The following is a 13,429-nucleotide window of genomic DNA, read 5'->3' as shown; positions in this document are numbered from 1 at the left end:
GTGGGGGCCTGGTGGTGCTGCCCCTGCACTGCTGGGGGGTGGGGGTGATAGGGGCCTTGAGTGGGGGCCTGGTGGAGGGTGCCCCTGGATGCTGGTGGGTGAGGGTGCAGGGGGACATGAGTGGGGGCCTGGTGGAGGGTGCCCCTGCACTGCTGGGGGGTGGGGGTGGTGGGAGACATGAGTTGGACATGAGTGGGGGCCTGGTGGTGCTGCCCCTGCACTGCTGGGGGGTGGGGGTGATAGGGGCCATGAGTGGGGGCCTGGTGGAGGGTGCCTCTGGATGCTGGGGGGTGGGGGTGCAGGGGGACATGAGTGGGGGCCTGGTGGAGGGTGCCCCTGCACTGCTGGGGGGTGGGGGTGGTGGGAGACATGATTCGGACATGAGTGGGGGCCTGGTGGTGCTGCCCCTGCACTGCTGGGGGGTGGGGGTGATAGGGGCCATGAGTGGGCGCCTGGTGGAGGGTGCCCCTGGATGCTGGGGGGTGGGGGTGCAGGGGGACATGAGTGGGGGCCTGGTGGAGGGTGCCCCTGCACTGCTGGGGGGTGGGGGTTGTGGGAGACATGAGTGGGGGCCTGGTGGAGGCTGCCCATGGTGGCTGGGGGGTGGGGTGGGTGGGAGACATGAGTGGGGGCCTGGTGGGGGCTGCCCATGGTGGCTGGGGGGTGTGGGTGGTGGGAGACATGGGTGGGGGCCTGGTGGAGGGTGCCCCACACTGCTGGGGGGGTGGGGGTGGTGGGAGACATGAGTGGGGGCCTGGCGGAGGCTGCCCATGGTGGCGGGGGGGTGGGGGTGGTGGGAGACATGAGTGGGGGCCTGGTGGGGGCTGGCCATGGTGGCTGGAGGGTGGGTGGGAGACATGAGTGGGGGCCTGGTGGGGGCTGCCCATGGTGGCTGGGGGGTGGGGGTGGTGGGAGACATGGAAGGGGGCCTGGTGGAGGGTGCCCCACACTGCTGGGGGGGTGGGGGTGGTGGGAGACATGAGTGGGGGCCTGGTGGAGGCTGCTCATGGTGGCTGGGGGGTGGGGGTGGTGGGAGACATGAGTGGGGGCCTGGTGGGGGCTGCCCATGGTGGCTGGGGGGTGGGGGGGGTGGGAGACATGAGTGGGGGCCTGGTGGGGGCTGCCCATGGTGTCTGGGGGTGGGGGTGGTGGGAGACATGGGTGGGGGCCTGGTGGAGGGTGCCCCACACTGCTAGGGGAGTGGGGGTGGTGGGCGACATGAGTGGGGGCCTGGTGGGGGCTGCCCATGGTGGCTGGGGGGTGGTAGACATGGGTGGGAGCCTGGTGGGGGCTGCCCATGGTGGCTGGGGGGGAGACATGAGTGGGGGCCTGGTGGGGGCTGCCCATGGTGGCTGGGGGGTGGGGGTGGGTGGGAGACATGAGTGGGGGCCTGGTGGGGCTTCCCATGGTGGCTGGGGGTGGGGGTGGTGGGAGACATGAGTTGGACATGAGCGGGGGCCTGGTGGTGCTGCCCCTGCACTGCTGGGGGGTGGGGGTGATAGGGGCCATGAGTGGGGGCCTGGTGGAGGGTGCCCCTGGATGCTGGGGGTGGGGGTGCAGGGGGACATGAGTGGGAGCCTGGTGGAGGGTGCCCCAGCACTGCTGGGGGGTGGGGGTGGTGGGAGAAATGAGTTGGACATGAGTGGGGGCCTGGTGGTGCTGCCCCTGCACTGCTGGGGGGTGGGGGTGATAGGGGCCATGAGTGGGGGCATGGTGGAGGGTGCCCCTGGATGCTGGGGGGTGGGGGTGCAGGGGGCCATGAGTGGGGGCATGGTGGAGGGTGCCCCTGCACTGCTGGGGGGTGGGGGTGGTGGGAGACATGAGTTGGACATGAGTGGGGGCCTGGTGGTGCTGCCCCTGCACTGCTGGGGGTGGGGGTGATAGGGGCCATGAGTGGGGGCCTGGTGGAGGGTGCCCCTGGATGCTGGGGAGTGGGGGTGCATCGGGACATGAGTGGAGGCCTGGTGGAGGGTGCCCCTGCACTGCTGGGGGGTGGGGGTGGTGGAAGACATGAGTTGGACATGAGTGGGGGCCTGGTGGTGCTGCCCCTGCACTGCTGGGGGGTGGGGGTGATAGGGGCCATGAGTGGGGGCCTGGTGGAGGGTGCCTTTGGATGCTGGGGGGTGGGGGTGCAGGGGGACATGAGTGGAGGCCTGGTGGAGGGTGCCCCTGCACTGCTGGGGGGTGGGGGTGGTGGGAGACATGAGTTGGACATGAGTGGGGGCCTGGTGGTGCTGCCCCTGCACTGCTGGGGGGTGGGGGTGATAGGGGCCATAAGTGGGGGCCAGGTGGAGGGTGCCCCTGGATGCTGGGGGGTGGGGGTGCAGGGGGACATGAGTGGGAGACATGAGTGGGGGCCTGGTGGAGGGTGCCCCTGCACTGCTGGGGGGTGGGGGTGGTGGGAGACATGAGTTGGACATGAGTAGGGGCCTGGTGCTGCTGCCCCTGCACTGCTGGGGGGTGGGGGTGATAGGGGCCATGAGTGGGGGCCTGGTGGAGGGTGCCCCTGGATGCTGGGGGGTGGGGGCGCAGGGGGACATGAGTGGGGACCTGGTGGAGGGTGCCCCTGCACTGCTGGGGGGTGGGGGTGGTGGGAGACATGAGTTGGACATGAGTGGGGGCCTGGTGGTGCTGCCCCTGCACTGCTGCGGGGTGGAGGTGATAGGGGCCATGAGTGGGGGCCTGGTGGAGGGTGCCCCTGGATGCTGGGGGTGGGGGTGCAGGGGGACATGAGTGGGAGCCTGGTGGAGGGTGCCCCAGCACTGCTGGGGGGTGGGGGTGGTGGGAGAAATGAGTTGGACATGAGTGGGGGCCTGGTGGTGCTGCCCCTGCACTGCTGGGGGGTGGGGGTGATAGGGGCCATGAGTGGGGGCATGGTGGAGGGTGCCCCTGGATGCTGGGGGGTGGGGGTGCAGGGGGCCATGAGTGGGGGCATGGTGGAGGGTGCCCCTGCACTGCTGGGGGGTGGGGGTGGTGGGAGACATGAGTTGGACATGAGTGGGGGCCTGGTGGTGCTGCCCCTGCACTGCTGGGGGTGGGGGTGATAGGGGCCATGAGTGGGGGCCTGGTGGAGGGTGCCCCTGGATGCTGGGGAGTGGGGGTGCATCGGGACATGAGTGGAGGCCTGGTGGAGGGTGCCCCTGCACTGCTGGGGGGTGGGGGTGGTGGGAGACATGAGTTGGACATGAGTGGGGGCCTGGTGGTGCTGCCCCTGCACTGCTGGGGGGTGGGGGTGATAGGGGCCATGAGTGGGGGCCTGGTGGAGGGTGCCTTTGGATGCTGGGGGGTGGGGGTGCAGGGGGACATGAGTTGGACATGAGTGGGGGCCTGGTGGAGGGTGCCCCTGGATGCTGGGGGGTGTGGGTGCTGGGTGACATGAGCAGGTGTGCAGGGTAGTCCCCTGTGCTGTCGGCTGCCTGCAGGGGCCGTGGAGGGTGTACAGGAAATACCTGGGAGCACACAGCCAAATCGCGTGTAGAATTTCCCGCGTACCCCTGAAATACACGTACCCAGCCAAATCGCGTGTCGAAATTCACAAGCACGTACCCGGCCAAATCGCGTGTGGAACTTCCCGCGCACCCCTGAAGTCCATGTACCCTGCCAAATCGCGTGTGGGACTTTCCGCGCACCCCTGAGATCCACGTACCCAGCCAAGTCGCGTGTGGAAATTCCCGCGCACGTACCCTGCCAAATCGCGTGTGGAACTTCCCGTGCACCCCTGAAATCCACGTACCCTGCCAAATCGCGTGTGGGACTTCCCGCGCACCCCTGAGATCCACGTACCCAGCCAAGTCGCGTGTGGAAATTCCCGCGCACGTACCTGGCCAAATTGCGTGTGGAACTTCCCGCGCACCCCTGAGATCAACGTACCCAGCCAAATCGTGTGTGGAAATTCCCGCGCACGTACCCGGCCAAATCGCATGTGGAACTTCCCGCGCACCCCTGAAATTCACGTACCCTGCCAAATCGCGTGTGAGACTTCCCGCGCACCCCTTAGATCCACGTACCCAGCAAAGTCGCGTGTGGAAATTCCCGCGCATGTACCCAGCCAAATCGCGTGTGGAACTTCCCACACACCCCTGAAATCCACGTACCCTGCCAAATCGCGTGTGAAAGTTCCCGTGCACCCCGGAATACACGCACACGTTATTTTTCAGTCAGCGGGTGTCCGTGTTTGTGGGTACCCCTTTGCACGTCATTTGTCCTGCAGGGCCACAGTATAGGACATTCATCATGGCTGTATATAGGTGCTATTTGTTGGCACACCTTTTGGCGCACATTTATTACAGGCGCAGAGACGCTACTGCCTGCTTTCTTGTGGCAGTCGTGTTTGTGCCTGTGCGCTGGTTTGACCGTGCGCTTTTTTGCCCTATTCGATTCCATGAATATGTGTTGTAGGCGAGCGTGTGGGCGTTCCGCGCACTTGCACCCTGTACTTCCCGTGTGACGCCCACATTTTGGCAAGTTGTTCCCCATTCCGAGTGTTACGCCCCTTGTTCCGCCTACTTTTGTTGTGTGCGCCGCTCTATGTGCGATTTTCGCTGTGGCCTGTGCGATTTTCGCGGTGACCTGGCTAACGTGCGCCGCACACTTTTTTAGCGCACATCCGATGGTTTTCTCGCGCACGGCCTTCCATGAATCAATGTGCGCTGCTTTTCGTGCGATTTTCGCACTTGCACTGCGATTTTCGCTATTCCACTGCGAATCACACGTTTTTTTCCACTCGCGCCGCACTAATTATTCCATGAATCGGCCTGTTAGTCTTGTTGTGGCTTGTTGACACATGGGTAGTGTCATACCATGTACATCCAGTTTGTCTGTGGAGCAAATTTTAATTATTGGTTGCATTTCTTTTTTCAACATGGTTTGGTACTTCAGCGGATGTATGTTTACATTTTAGCATTTCTTTTTTGTATGTGTGTAGTGGAAGGTTGCCATTTGTAGAATTGTTCCCAGTCTGTTGTAAAGCTATTGCATTTTGTAAGTGGCTTTCAGTTACAAAATATTTTCTCTGGATATGCTCTATTTCTTTGAGTAGGTCTTTGGCTGTACCATGTAGAAGATTGTTATTTAAATTGCCTAATGCTAAAGCTGGACATTTAGCATAGTACAGTTTTTGGACTAGATTTCTTACAGTTGAATGATTTGTTGATATCATTTTGATATGATGGAATGTGCTTTTGCAAATAGGTCCTGAAATGCAGGCTAGTGAATGTCCTTGTAGTCCTGTGTATTTTCGCACTGAACAGGTATCCATATTTTGTAGTAGTTTCATTTTGAATTTGTCTTTGCCTTTCACATACTGATTGAGGAACTGTCGTAAAGATTTGAACGATTTTGTATCAATGTTACACATTGACGTGCATGGGCATTTGTACACTGGACTTTTTGGTTCAGTCGGATGGAGAGGTGATGCTGAGGTTTCTGGGGACATTTTTGTAAGCAGCATTTCTTGTTCCATTATGCTATTAATACGTTTTTCAAACCCTTGTCCACTGCTATATATGGCAATTGTGTTTGTTTGCTTTTGTTTGTATGCTTCTTCATTGAAACATGGTTCTGTGCTCGAGGTGTGACTCCATTCACCACTACAGATATTTAAGAAGTTATTTTTGTTGACATTCCGTTTATTGAGAAGTCTTTTTTGTAGTTTAGTAGTTCGTTTTGTTAGTGGTTTCATTCTGTTTAACACTAAAATAAATAACTTCATTTTGAGAAGGTGTTACACTCACCTGGTATCCACGGGGACGCCACCCAGCCCTGGTTGGATGATTTGCACTCTCATACCCTCTCCCGGTCCCTTGGTAAGGCCTCTAGTTAAAGATGGGTCTGCAATAGAGGAGAGCTGGATTCAATACCAGATTGTCTTTATGTTTTCCCACCTCCCTTGACCTCAACTCCTTCCTCACCCTTGGGCCTTCTCCTCACCTTAATATTGTAAAAGGTGGATTCTCTGTCCTGCTCCTCGTGGCAGGGGTGCGTAGATATGGGGGGTGAGCAGCAATTAAGTTACTTCACTGGTGCAAGCCCCCCTGTGGGAATCCAGGCCTGCTGTGACTCGTTAGTTTTTCTGCTTTACAGTCTTTAAATGCAGTTCTTATGTTCCTCTTAGTTCGAATAATAATGTCTTGCTTCTTTCCTTTTAGGTATGGAAAGGTATTTTGGTGTTGTCATGTAGTTTGAAGATGAGCATGGGCTGAGCATGGGCTGGTAGGCGAAAGCGCGGTGTGCGTGATGCTGTCCAATGAGTAATGCACGATGCGCAGCGCTTTTTCGCCTTTTATATTGCTAACCTGTGTCTTTTCTCTCCTTGCATGTTGCGATGTTCCTCCCCGAGCGCCGTAATGTTCCAGCAATGATACTGACCAGGAGATGACTACCCAGGTGAGAATTGTGTGGCTTTCTTCATTTGGGAGGAAACGTGAGTAAACGCTTACTAATGCTATCTTTCTTTCTCCTCTTTCCAGGTTATGGTATTCCAGGATGCATGTGGTGCCTGATGATGGAGTTCGTACATTCAGGTGAGTGGAACTGAAGTCAGCGATGGATTGAAGACAGGATACTGTTCCAGGTACGTTTTGTAGTGTTCTTTCTCTATCTGCAGGTCCTTGGTTTCAGGTAAACTGGCATCAAAGAACTGGACATGGTGAGCTTTAAGCTGCCTACAGCAGAATAACACAAAGCATTTTCTGATGTTTGGGTGCAGTTTAAATAGTCTCAGGTAAAGTAGTCCAGGTAAAATAGTCCCAGGCCTGCCACACCGAAAGTAGTCCAGGTAAAGTAGTCCAAGGCCTGCCACACCCAAAAGACTAGACCGCATAGTTCAGTTCCTTGTAACTGAGCTATGTGTGTGCCTCCATGTTGGCTGAACCCCCCCAAGTTAAATAGCCAAGTAAATAGTCCCATTCCAATGTTGGTCTTCATGATGGTTATGAGCCTGACTCCAAGACAGTCTTGGATGAGGTTTTAAGGCCTTTGACCTGGCCCTAACTGGAAGGCTGACTTGCCAGTGAGGGCCAGGGGCAAGGGTCATGACAGAAGATTGCACTGTCTATGAGAGCTTCTAAGATTAATTTTCTACGGTAGGTTTTAAGGGTTGTGCATGATTTTTCTTCTGTTTTTATAAGATTCTGAAGGACTCCGTGGCAGAACATTTTTTGTGAAATACTTTTTTTGGTATGGTTACTTGCCACTACATCAAGATTTATAGGAGCAGTTTTAGCTGCAGTGGTAGCTGAATTCTTGTTAATCACTTTCTGTTTCGTTTTACATTTTGAAAGAGGAGGCAACGTTTTTGTACTGGAAGCTTGTTTTGTTTTGCTTAATGAATCTATTAGATCTTTTGTTTTAACTTTTTGTACAAATTCTGCTAGAGGTGGATGCTTAATTTTGACACTTGTATTTTCATTTGCTCTACTTCTGCATTGCTTTCTACAGACTTGCTTTTTGGTAGGCATTCTTTGGGGTCTGTTGAAAAAAAAAGAAGGTATGGGTTGGGCTGTTCTGCAATGTATATGTGCTGGGTGCATGGGTGTCTGAGTATGATGGTAAGGATGTATGTGGGGGTGTGTGATTGTGTAATGGGCAGCTACAACTAGTTGGGAAGGCTAATCTTGTATTTGTGGGTTAGTATACTGGGGTTCAGATGACAGTACAAAGTAATTACTAACATTCTAGTGGCTGATTTATGGAATTTGTGTGCCGGAAAACAGGGATTTGTGTGCCATTATGCCCGCAAATCCCTGTTTAACATATGGGGATTTGTGGGCAGAATGATGCATAAATCCCCGTTTTTGGCGCACACATTCCATGAATCAACCCCACAGTGTGTTTGAGTAACAGTTAGAACATATGGTAGCATTGTACTTACTTTTTTTTGTTTCTTCTGAGTTGTTGTTTGTACTTCAGAGGATGCTGCTTTTCGGGAGAGTGGTCTTCACTGCAATTGTAAAAGAAAGAAGTTAGTAATGTTGTGTGTTTATAGCACTGTTGTGAATTTAGACGTTGATTTTTATGTTTTTGTAGTAGTATTGAACATAGTGTGTGCATGCAGTTTCCTTTGACTATGTGCAGCCTTTATATTTTATTACAATCTTTTAGGTCAACATGCTTTGCAAATGAGTATAATACTATGCGTATGAAACTCACTTGGTTTCTTAAGGCTCTGTTATTGGATGTTTTGCTATTTTTATAGGGTAAATGGCAGAAACTGTATAGAAAAGCATGGAATGTATGCATTTGTGAAGGTGTGGGTAATAAATCAGAAGGATGTGATGTACAGGCAGTGGTGTTATTTCAGCTGGGAGCTTTTCAATGATAGTGTCTATCTGTATGAGTGTATAAAGATGCATGAACTTATCCTGGCTGTGTGTAATTTTATAATACACTACTAATTGTTGTTCTACAATTATACAGTTATTTCTCCAATCTTTTAATATTAAATTAAACTTTTTTATATAGTTTTGTGTTTAAAAAAAGAATTTAGATAGGAGACAGGTTTGGAAGTGACAGTTGATTATAGCAGATGGGAAAAATAACAGTACGTTCATTTTATAGGTTATACAGGTTAAGTGGCAGTTACTCTGTTTATATGCATTTATAAGAGTTTTACATGAACTGTGCATAAAATATGCATACCTGTAGTTTGTATTCATGCATGTGGATATGCATGCAGTTGCAAGTAGAAATCTTGGAGACTTGTACAGTAGTTTTTGTAGTAGGTGCTTTCCAATGATATGAGACTTGTACTCAGAGTGATCAACAGTACATTTGAAGTGCTGAACTATGATGATGGAGTTAGATGTAGAGGTCGTGTCTGTGATTGGTAGATGGTTGTATGACTGCTTAGCTGTATCCAATGTGGGAATGGCATAGAGAGTGAAGTGGAAATGGTAGAAGGGCTGTCTAAGAGTTACGCACTCCGCGGATACCACGGCTGTCGATGGACAGGGCGTGCCACATCCGGGGTTTTCCAGCAAATCCAGCATGGAAAGGGGACTTTAGGGATTAGCCAATCAGGTGTTGAGGTTGTGGATTTGTGTTGAAAGAGGCTGTGTGTAGTGAAGATGGCAGAGGTGGAGAAAGTCAGGGTGTTGGTGGTTGGAGACATGTTTGTGCATGGTTTACAGCAGTATGCTCAATGCAGGAATGTGGCAAACAATTTTGATGTTAAAGGAGTGGAGGTGGTGTGGAGCACTGTGCCTGATTGCAATGTACAGGGAATTGTGCAGGTTTGTGAAGATATGGGTAGGATGAACAGTCCCCATGTGGTAGTTTTGCACTGTGGTGCTTTGCATTTGGGCTATGTCAGTGCCCCTACTTAGTTAGCAGATTTGGAACACTTGGTTCAAGCAGTAATGAATGTCCTTCCAAATGCCAAAGTTATTTTTTCTGGTTTAGTACCTAGGGCAATATGGGACAATAGTTCTGTTTTTTGTCCTCAGCAAAACATTGCTAGGTGTGCAATCAACCGCGGCATGTTTGCTTTCATGCTTAGAGCTGGTGTGTTCTGTAATAATGAGAATATTGATTCCAGTACTGCTGTTTATTTTAAAGAAGATGACATTTCTTTATCTTTTATGGGAAATGCCATGCCGTTTTGGAACATAAGGGTTGCTTTGGAGAAGCATATGTGAAGATTTTAGTAGTAAAGTAAGAAAAAAACAGAAAAAAAGGTTCTTTTCAGAGCCAACCTCAAAGGTGGTACATTATGTGGTACATTATTTAAATTTAAATTCATCACACTCAGATTATTGATATGTCCGTGGACATGGCGGTTGTCCGCAGACAACCGCATATTACATACAGGGATTTTGGGGTGGAGAGGCATGCAAATGAGAATGAGTAGAGCAAGGGATTGGTCAATAAAGTTTACTGGGTATGTTGTGTAAGGAAAGAGTTTGTCAGAAACTCTTTTTCCTGAGAGAAGAACAGATAGGTATGGCTGTGTGTTCCAGAAAACAGATTATCTGGATTTTGGGTGACTAATGGATACATTGGTTGGAGGTGCATGCAGAACGCTGTGGAGTAGCTGCACATCGTGGATTCCCTCATGCGGAAGTGCTCTGGCATGGAGTGTTTGGAATAAAGTGGCTGGACTTGGTACCTCTCTGTGCTACTTTGGAGACAAAGCATCATCCAGACATAATTATAATTCATTATGGAGGGAACAGTTTAGGACATGTGTCTGGAATTTCTTTGCAATTTGCAATGAAAGAAGGACTTGGGAAGGTCATGGACATGTTTCCAAATTGCCAAGTAATTTTTTCTTGTAATGCAGAGAGACAAATGTGGCTGCGTTCTTCTTCATTTGGTCCACAAATGGAGAAAGCGAGGCGCAATGTCAATAAGGCTGTTTGTGCCTTTTTAAGAGATGTTGGCATGGCCTCTTTAAACAATGAAAATATTATGTTTCGTAGCACATACATTTTTCGCAGAGATGGAGTCCATCTTACTTATGCTGGCAATCAGATTTTTCTGAGAAATGTACAAAATGCATTGCAACCTTTTTTGGAATTACAGCAATCCATTTTGCAGTAGGTGTTGACCATTTGAGGTTTTTCAAACACAAAAAACACCACCAAAAGGTTATTTTCAGAGCCACCACTTCCTCCCAGAGAAAAGTTAAATGGTTTTTATAGGGCAGCACCCCAAAATGTTATATGTCCGTGAACTGTCCGCAGACTTCTAAAAATTCACAGGGCCCTGCTCCATTTATTTGCCACTTGTATTTTTAAACTGTGACTGTGGCTGTAATATTGTGACCCTCGAAAGATAAGGGTCCAAAGCATCATGAATGGCCTGTGAGGCAGCTGGAGGAATGCGCTGTCCCACAGGAGTTTCTCTTGTGTTGACAGGAGTGGAAATGGAGGATGTTATAGAGGAACTCAACCTACTATGTTTATCACAAGGTACAACCTTGTGAATAGCCCCAAAGTGGAACGACTTTAGGTGTCGCTTCATTGATGTCGTACCAAAGCTGTACGAACCAGGCCTCCCACGACTCAGCATCATATGGCACCGATTGCAGGTGCCCTTATTTGCACGTGCATTTGGCACTCCACCAATAGTGGTAAACAACCGCCACACCCGAGACTCACGGCAAGTGCTTGTAGTAGGGAATTCCACTACCTCATCCTCTTCATCCGTCTCCTCTAGATCCTCACGCCTGTTCCCCTCTGCAGGCCCTTGGGGAAGTGGTGCTGGGGGGATTTTGGGGGTGGTGCTGAGGCAGAAGTAGCACCAACAAGAGCAGCAGCAGCCATGGATGCCATCAGGTTTGATGAAGCAATCGCAGCAAGAGCAGCAAAGGCAGCAAAAGCAGGTCAATCTTCAATAGTAGAAGGACAGAATAAGGATCAACTCTGGGGTGTGGCCTTTTATAGGGGTGCTGGTGCGCGCTTCGCTGACAGCCAGGATGTCCGCGGACACAACAAACATCCAAAAAAGGCTCAAAAAGATCAAAGAAGTATGTAGATCGCCAGGTACATTGTCTGGGACATGTGCAATCATGAACATTTACTGTAAAATACTTTGGATTGTCCAAAAAAGTACTTTTAAAATGTTCGGGGACCCGGACAGTGTCCGCAAATCAGGACACACGATCAGCGTGGGTGCGGTCACATGATGACATCGCGGACATGTTCGTGAATGGGACGACTGTCCGCAGGACACCAAATGTGCAGGAATGGTTGTGCGCATGCGCACGGGTGTTCTACAGACAGTGTTCGGGTCATCAAACTAATTAAAAGTGCGACACACATGCGACGGACAGTTACAGACCGGCGTGATATTCGTAGGGCCTATGGGTGTGGTGCACATGTGCGTAGATGTTCCACAGACAGCACAGACACTCCCATTTTAATTACGAACAGTACAAACAGGTATTGAGTCCGTAGGACACCTCCATTTTGGTTAATTACGGACCTCCCGGACTTCGAGTGTGTTCTAAGAACAGTTCCATCTTGATTGCGGACAGTACGGACAGGTATAGTGTCCTTAGGACACCTCCATTTTGGTTAATTGCGTACATTCCAGACACCAAGTGTGTTCTAAGAACAATTCCATTTTGCTTGCAGACAGTACGGACAGGTATAGTGTCCATAGGACACCTCCATTTTGGTTAATTGTAGACATTCCGGACACTGATTGTGTTCTAAGAACAGTTTCATCTTGATTGCGGACAGTACGAACAGGTATAGTGTCCTTAGGACACCGCCATTTTGGTTACTTGCGGACATCACAGACACCGGGTGTGTTCTAAGAACAGTTCCATTTTTATTGCGGACAGTAGGGACAGGTATAGTGTCCTTAGGACACCCCCATTTTGGTTAATTGCAGACATTGCGGACACCCGCGCTGTCGGCGGACACCCCAACTGCCTTTTAAAAAAAAATAAGACACAACAAACATAATAATTTTTTTAATTATATACAAATATAAAATTTATGAAAGAGAGGGGGAAGCAGAAACTGATGCAAATACAGGGGAATTAGGGGTTTGGAGAGGATGGATGGGAGGGGATGAAGGGATGGAAGTCTCATTATAACGTTTTTATGGAACTGCGGGTTTGGGGATAGTTGACTGGGACATTGAGAGGGGGAACAGGTGCATGTGGGACAATGGTATTTAATTGTTTCTTTTATGTGGTCCTCCACATAATGTTTTAAAAGATTGACATTTTCCATAAGCATATCCATTTTTTGTTCCATGCACTGCAGAGCATTTTCTAATTTCTCTTTTGCTATATTATTTTCACAGTTTTTATTGTCTGTTATGAAAAAAATGTGTTAAGTACACATAAAGTATCTACCATTAATATCACTGTCTTCACTCATTTCATCACGTGGGAAATTTTCTCCAAGCCATTCCAAAGTACTGGACATTTCTGTGTAAAAAAAAATATATTACTTTCAGTGTACCTAATACAGAAAGTTTAGCAATATATAAGAAAAATGAAGTTTACTTACTAGTTTCTGGTAATTTTTGTTGTTACTGTTGTGTAGGTCTGCTGTTGCTTCTTGCTGTGCAGTTTCTGTGAGGTAATTAGGTTGGAGGCATATCTTTTTTGTTTTGGTCTATTCCATTTTATTACATATGCTATTTAAATGGACGGTTGATGTGTTACATATATAGGTTCCACTTCTTATTTATTATTACATATAATGTGTTCATGTACTGCTTTTTGAACTTGTTGGTGTTTATATGGCATGATAGAACAATCTAAGATACCCCCTGAGTTTTTGGGTAGTGTTGATGTTGTCCGTGTCCGTCCGCGGACATACGCACAGTCCGCGTACATCAAAATCACTAGCAGGGGGTTCAGTATACTCTATGTTACATGTATATAAAGTAAGGGAATCCTAGTAAACATCTATCAAATTCACACTATGTATATGTACATTCAGTAAAAATAAAACTTTGATAAAGG

This window comes from Ambystoma mexicanum, chromosome 3p (assembly GCF_040938575.1).
Source record: "Ambystoma mexicanum isolate Mex_15411 chromosome 3p, UKY_AmexF1_1, whole genome shotgun sequence".
Taxonomy (NCBI): domain Eukaryota; kingdom Metazoa; phylum Chordata; class Amphibia; order Caudata; family Ambystomatidae; genus Ambystoma; species Ambystoma mexicanum.
Note: the sequence above shows the minus strand (reverse complement) of the source record.